Genomic DNA, 7,002 nt, shown 5'->3' on the forward strand with positions numbered 1-7,002 from the left:
GTCATGAAGAACTCACATACTTGTTGCGAAAGTTTGTATTAGTAATCGAAACAAAGTGCTAAACGCATACTCCTAGGGAAGGGTTGGTAGGTGTTAACCATCGCGCGATCCCGACCTCAACACAAAGGATGACACTCAATAGATCAATTATGCTCCGACTTCCTAACATAGCGGTTCACCATACGTACATGCTACGGGAATCACTAACTTCAACACAAGTATTTGTAGATTCACAACACCCTACTAACATAACTCTTAATATTACCAAATCCACGTCTCAAAACTAATTGAGAGGAATCAAAACTTCTCTTTCTACTCAATGGACATGAAGATGGAGGTTTTTGTATCCTCTTTGGGTACCTATCACCTCTAGGACTACTATCATAGCACAAGCCAACTACCAAGTCACACACTGCCGTGCTCTAAAAGATCTAAGTGGAGCACATAGAGCAAAATGGTCTAGCTCAAAAGATATAAGTGAAGCACAATGAGCATTCTAGCAAAATCACGATGAGTGCATGTCTCTCTCAAAAGGTGTGTAGGAAGGATGATTGTGACACAAAAAAAAGAAAAGACTCCTACGATACAAGACGCTCCAAGCAAAACCCATATCATGTGGTGAATAAAAATATAGCTCCAAGTTACCGATGGATTGAAGACGAAAGAGGGGATGCCTTCCCGGGGAATCCCCAAGCTTAGACTTTTTGGTGTCCTTCAATTTGGCTTGGGATGCCTTTGGCATCCCCAAGCTTGAGCTCTTTCCACTCCTTATCTCTTTGTCCATGAGAACATCACCCAAAACTTGAAAACTTCACAACACAAAACATAAACAGAAACTCGTGATATCATTAGCACAAGAAAACAAACTACCACCTCTTTAGGTACTGTAGCAATCTTGATTTCTATTTATATTGGTGTTAGATTATTGTATTCTCACTTTTCCATGGCTAGTACCCCCGATACTAACCATAGTTTCATCAAAACAAGCAACCAACTCAACAAAAACAGAATCTGTCAAAAACAGACCAGTCTGTAGCAATCTGTATACTTCGTATACTTCTGGTACCTCAAAAATTCTGAACAATTAGGACTATTTGGGAAAAAGGCATATAAACCAGAAGCAAAAAGAATCAACTCAAAATCTCTTTCTGTATAAAAATGAAAAATAATCTCGTGAGCGAAAAGTTTCTGTCTTTTCCAGGAGGATCAAACAACCATCACCAAGACTAGTCATAAAGGTTTTGCTTGGCTCAAACACAAAAATAAACACAAAAAACACAATCATAACAGAATTATGATGGTGTGGACGCAACAAAACAGAAAGAAAAAGATAAATTCATTGGCTTTCCTCCCAACAAGCGCTATTGTTTAACGCCCTTAGCTAGGCATTGATAATTCAATGATGCTCACACAAAAGACAAGAATTGAAGCACAACGAGAGCATCATGAAGCATGTGAAAATCACATATAAGTCTAACATACTTACTATTCATAGGCATTTTATAGGAAAACAAATTGTCAAGACAACCAATAGTTACCATATGCAAGGAAAAAGAAAGAGACAATATCAAGCTCAACAAAACGAGAGGTAATTTAGTGACATGAAAGTTTCTATCACAATATTTTCTTCTCTCATTACATGTGGGATCATAATCAAATTCAACAATATAACTATCACAAAGGATATTCTTTTCATGATCCATATGCATGCAAAGTTGATGCTCTTCAAAAATAGTGGGATTATCATCAACTAAAATCATGACTTCTCCAATCCCATTTTCAATATTGTTGCAAATATCATAATCATCATGAGGCTTAAATTTTTTTTCAAGATCATAAGAAAAATCATTACCCCAATCATTATCGTTGCAACAAGTAGTGTACATAGAAAAACTAGCATCCCCAAGCTTAGGGTTTTGCATATTTTTAGCGTGATTGACACTAGGATTTATAGTGAAACCATTGCAATCATGCTTTTCATTCAAGGAGCCCTCGTGAATCACTTCATGAATTTCTTCATCACGACTTTCAGATTCACGCATCTCAAGAAAAACTCCATAAAGATAGTCAAGTGCACTCAACTCACTAGCAATTGGAACAACATAATTGGATCTCTTAAAGAGATTAGCAAGTGGATGAGCATCCATATCAATAGATTTTCAGCAAGGGAAGATGCAAGCATATTGAAGGCACATGGCAACAAAAGCGAACAGAAAGCAAGAGAAAGAAAAGGGCGAACGAAAAAGGCAAATTTTCTTGTAAATTTTTCTTTTACAGAAGTGGGGGAGAGGAAAACGAGAGGCAAAAAAATTAAATGCAAGAGATGAGTTTGCGACACTTACTTGGATGAGTTCTTGACTTGATCCTCCCCGGCAACGGCGCCAGAAATCCTTCTGCTACTTCTCAAACAACAGCGCCAGAAATTGACACGTTGACGGAGACTTGCTTGCGTTGGTTTTTCCCGTGAAGAGGAAGTATTTCCCTCAGTTTGAGAACCAAGGTATAAATCCCGTGAAGGGTGATGCAGCATGGGAGCAGTAAGTATTTCCCTCAGTTTGAGAACCAAGGTATAAATCCAGTAGGAGAATCTCGTCACGTCCAGAGTACCTGCGCAAATATAAACAAGCTTGCACCCAACGCTATAAAGGGGTTCTCAATCCCTTCAATATTGAGTGCAAAGTGAGATCTGAAGGCGGAAAGTGCAACGAAGTAAAAGAGTAAGGCTGAAAATATGGTGTGAAATAGACCCGGGGGCCATAGTGTTCACTAGAGGCTTCTCCCCAAATAGCAAATATTACGATAGGTGAACAAACTACTGTCGAGCAATTGATAGAACCGCGCAAAGTCATGACAATATCTAAGGCAATGATCATACATATAGGCATCACGTCCGAGACAAGTAGATTGATACTTTCTGCATCTACTACTATTACTCCACACATTGACCGCTATCCATCATGCATCTAGTGTATTGAGTTCATAACGAACAGAGTAACGCCTTAAGCAAGATGACATGATGTAGAGGGATAAACTCAGACAAATGATGAAAACCCCATATTTTTACCCTTGATGGCAACAACACGATGCGTGCCTCGCTACCCCTTCTGTCACTGGGTGAGGTCACCGCACGGTATGAACCCAAAACCAAGCACTTCTCCCATTGCAAGAATCATAGATCAAGCTGGCCAAACAAAACCCACAACTCGAAGAGAATTACAAGGATATGAAATCATGCATATAAGAGATCAGAAGAAACTCAAATAAGATTCATAGATAATCTGATCATAAATCCACAATTCAGCGGATCTCGACAAACACACCGCAAAAGAAGATTACATCGAATAGATCTCCATGAAGATCATGGAGAACTTTGTATTGAAGATCCAAGAGAGAGAAGAAGCCATCTAGCTACTAGCTATGGCCCCATAGGTCTATGGCGAACTACTCACGCATCGTCGGAGAGGTCATGGTGTTGATGAATAAGCCCTCCGTATCTGAATCCCCCCCTCCGGCAGGGCACCAGAACGTGCCCAAGATGGGATCTTGCGGAGACAAAAGCTTGCGGCGGCGGAAAAGTACTTTCGATGATCTCCTTATTTTTTCTGGAATTTTTGGGAATATATAGGCGAAAGACCTAGGGAAGAGGTGGCCCAGGGAGCCCACAAGCCTGGGAGGTGTGGGCCCCCCTCGCTGCGGCTAGGGGGCTTGTGGGGTCCCTGGTGACCCACTGCCTTGGTTCTCAAGTCCCCCGATCGTCTTCTTTTTCGGAAAAAATATTTTTGGAAGTTTCGTTCCGTTTGGACTCCATTTAAGATCCTCCTCTGAAAAGGGTCAAAAACACGGAAAAAATAGGAACTGGCACTTGGCACTGAGTTAATAAGTTTTTCCCAACAAAGATATAAAAGGCATACAAAACATCCAAAGTTTGACAAGATAATAGCATGAAACCATAAAAAATTATAGATACGTTGGAGACGTATCAAACCGCAAGGTGAATAAGGAAGGAGCACCCGTAGGACCACCTGGTTTTGCTTTCCAAGGAGGAATACCACCGCTTCAGGCCACTCCTCTCTAGAGTCGTCGCTTGACCGTGGAAGAGTACACTGAACTCTTCGCTACCTCGCCAACCAAGAGACGTGATGATGGTCCGCTTCCTTCCCCTACTCCTTCAAAGAAGGGAAGCACTAATGAAGATGAAGATGAAGACGAAGACGAAGATCCCGCAGAACCCGCTTATGAGACCGGCAGTCGGCCGCTTAGCTCTAGCAACATAGGCAATTAGGACGTACCCCAAGCGTAGGAGTTCTTGTATCGGTTTGTATGAACCCCAAATGTTGTGTAAGCTTGTTGGATGCAAGTCGCATTCTACCTTAGGCAGCTTGTGAGAGACTACATCGCTTGTTTTCAAATTAATGCAGTAGTTATTTTCAAAACCATTGGCTTAAAAAAATCACACTAGCACAACAACAGACCCCCTCTTTACTGGAATATCATCCCTTATGATTTCAGCCAGTTCGGCAAATTCACCAGTCTACTCCCCTGACAGGATGGTGAATGCAACTCGCAGCAACATCTTCGGCAACCCTGGCTCTGCCTCTTCAGGACAGCAGCAGGGAACCGTAGGGGAAGCTCAAGCTGGAAATCACCACGAGCAACAAGACGATGTCCCACCGCAACCGCCTCCTCCTGAAAGCTTGACTATGGCTCAGTTCCATCAAGCTCTTCAAGAGTGGCATCAAGAAAACAATGCCACTATTCAAAAGTTGGCTCAAACCTTGGTGAACAACCCACCGCAGAACGGGAATGGTAATGGTCGATCAACTCTCTCTGAGTTTATGCGAACTACGCCACCCATATTCACGGAGATGACTGAACCATTGGATGCCGATGACTAGATCCGTACTATCGAGGACCTCCTCGGCCTGATCAAGTGCACTGATGACCATGATAAAGTTCTCTATGCTTCTCATTGTCTCTGAGGCATGGCCAGAGCTTGGTGGGATGGATTCCAGATCATACGAGCAGGGCAAGTCATCACTTGGGCTGTGTTCAAAGATGGATTCCGTGCTGCTCACATTCCTCCTGGAATGATGACCGTTAAGAAGCGGGAGTTCCGAGCCTTAAGGCAAGGCAGTGGATCTGTCAAGGAATATTTGCAGAAGTTCAACCTCCTATCAAGGTACCCACCTGAAGACGTCAGCTCTGAGGCCGCCAAAGTGGAACGATTTATGGAAGGACTGCAGCAGTCCCTTCAGTATCAGCTGGTTGTTTGCGAATGCCAGACCTTCAGGGATCTAGTTAATAAGACCCTTATGTTGGAAGACAAGCGTCGTGCCATGGAGGACACCCGTAAGAGCAAGCTAATAGGTAATGGAGGACCGAGTAACACGAATCCACGAACATGGCAGTGAGCTCCAGCAAGGCCCAACTATCAGCAGCAACAGTACAAGTATCCAACATTTCGCCAGAATTACAAGCCTCAGGAGCAAGTCAACGCCAAGCTAGAAAACAATTCGCCGAATAACGGTGGAGTGAAGAACAATCTTCCAGCGCAAGTTACCTGTTTGGGATGTGGACAAACAGGGCACTATTCCAGGCACTGCCCCAACAAGAAACCCGATGCTTCGTGCCCCAATGCGCCAAATCCAGGCCAAGGAGCACCAGGCAGAAATCAGGCTCTCCGCAATCAGCAGTATCATAGCAAGGGGCGGATTAATCATATTTCCACAGAAGAGGCATAGGAAGACCCGGACTGCATTCTGGGTACGTTCCTCATCAACTCTACCCTAGCAACAGTATTGTTTGATTGTGGTGCTTCGCATTCTTTTATTACACTAAAGTTTGCGGAAAAATGTGGTTTAGAACCTACCTTCCTTCGTGGGCATAGGGCAATTCAAACCCCGAGAGAAGTTTTGAGGACCAACCTAGGGTGTAGGAAGGTCGGGATAGTTATCAATGGGACGAGCTTCTCAACAGATCTCATTGTGCTTAAGTCACAAGGCTTAGAAGTAATTCTCGGCATGGATTGGTTGGCCAAGCATCAAAGCATCTTGGACTGTGCCAACAGGGACATTACCATGACAAGTGACCAAGGGGTCAAAGTCAAGTATGTCTCTAAGCCAGTACCTGCTCGAGTATCACGGGTTAAGAGCGTGTCAAAAGAAGGACTCGATCGAGTGCCAATAGTCTGTGAATACCCAGACGTCTTTCCTGATGAGCTACTAGGGATACCTCCTGACCGAGACATCGAGTTCATCATAGAGCTCATGCCCGGATCAAGGCCTATCTATAAGAAGCCTTACAGGACGGGATCCGAAGAGTTAGCAGAGTTGAAGAAGCAACTGGATGAGCAACTCAGGAAAGGGTTTATACGTCCAAGTGCGTCACCTTGGGGATAACATGTTCTGTTCGTGTACAAGAAGGATGGGACCATCAGACTCTGCGTCAATTACCGATCTCTCAATGAGGTCACGATGAAGTACAAGTACCCACTCCCCAAGATTGAAGACTTGTTCAAGCAGCTAAATGGAGCTACGGTATTCTCCAAGATCGACATCCGATCTGGATATTACCAACTGAAGATCTCACCCGAAGACATACCCAAGACTGCATTCGTGACCCGGTACGGTCTGTACGAATGCACTGTCATGTCTTTTGGGTTGACTAATGCCCCATCTTACTTCATGTACCTCATGAATAAGGTATTCATGGAATACATGGACAAGTTTGTCGTCGTGTTCATTGATGACATATTAATCTTTTCCAAGTCCGAAGAAGAGCATGAGCAAAACGTGAGGTTGGTATTGGAGAAGCTTCGAGAGCACCAACTTAATGCCAAGTTCAGTAAATGCCAATTTTGGCTGAACGAAGTCGGATTCTGGGGCATACAATGACATCAAGTGGACTGGCAGTTGATCCCTCCAAGATTACTACGGTAACCAACTAGGAATCGCCAATTGACGTGAAGGAAGTCAGGAGCTTCCTCGAACTCGCGGGATATTA

The sequence above is a fragment of the Hordeum vulgare genome, chromosome 4H (genome assembly GCF_904849725.1).
Source record: "Hordeum vulgare subsp. vulgare chromosome 4H, MorexV3_pseudomolecules_assembly, whole genome shotgun sequence".
Classification (NCBI taxonomy): domain Eukaryota; kingdom Viridiplantae; phylum Streptophyta; class Magnoliopsida; order Poales; family Poaceae; genus Hordeum; species Hordeum vulgare.